The following is a 626-nucleotide window of genomic DNA, read 5'->3' as shown; positions in this document are numbered from 1 at the left end:
TGCTCCTTGTCCTGCCATCTGCCCCCACTGAGACCAGTCCAGCTCCATCCTCTGTGCAGCCCCCCGGCAGGGAGCTGACGGCTGCTCTTCAATCCCCCTCCGTCTTCTCTTCTGCAGACTCAATCAGTCCAGTTCCCCCAGGCTTTCCTCATAATGGTAGCAAATAAAACCCTAGGAGTCGGGACCAGCCTAAGGGTTTGACACAGCCCCTCGTCTGATGAGTGACAGAACAGCTTTCAGGTACTCAAAATCAAATGAGCCCAGATCAAACCACAGCCCAGTAATTAGCTATAAGGTGATGATTTCTCACGAAAGAGGCGACGGTCTGTCTCTTCCAGCTTCCCGAGATGGCTGGGGCACAGCAGCAGTCTCATCGCACCCTTGGCCCACGCGCTGTTACACCCGTAGGCCCGCACCATCCAAGTGTGCTTGCCGACGTGTCAACCAGGAGACAGTCCCCTTTTTTTTTTTTTTTTTTTTTCTGTTTTTTTGCACCGGTCCTGGAAGCACTGCAATACCAGGTCAATGCATGGAGTGGATGGAGCACGCTCCGGTTCCACCACCCAATACCAAAAAGAATCTGCTCAATATAGACCTCCTATGGAGGACATATCAAAGACAATTAC

The 626-nt window shown here is 52.1% G+C and overlaps 1 pseudogene; it reads right to left on the bottom strand.

Annotated features, from left to right (window-relative positions):
* Positions 1 to 484: 484 nt before the first annotated feature.
* LOC149851839 (U2 spliceosomal RNA) lies at positions 485 to 626 on the bottom strand (annotated as a pseudogene; the record flags this gene model as incomplete).

This window comes from Crocodylus siamensis, unplaced genomic scaffold (assembly GCF_052110815.1).
Source record: "Crocodylus siamensis isolate JL-2025a unplaced genomic scaffold, ASM5211081v1 HiC_scaffold_139, whole genome shotgun sequence".
In the NCBI taxonomy this organism is placed as follows: Eukaryota; Metazoa; Chordata; order Crocodylia; family Crocodylidae; genus Crocodylus; species Crocodylus siamensis.
This window is presented reverse-complemented; position numbering and strand designations above follow the sequence as displayed.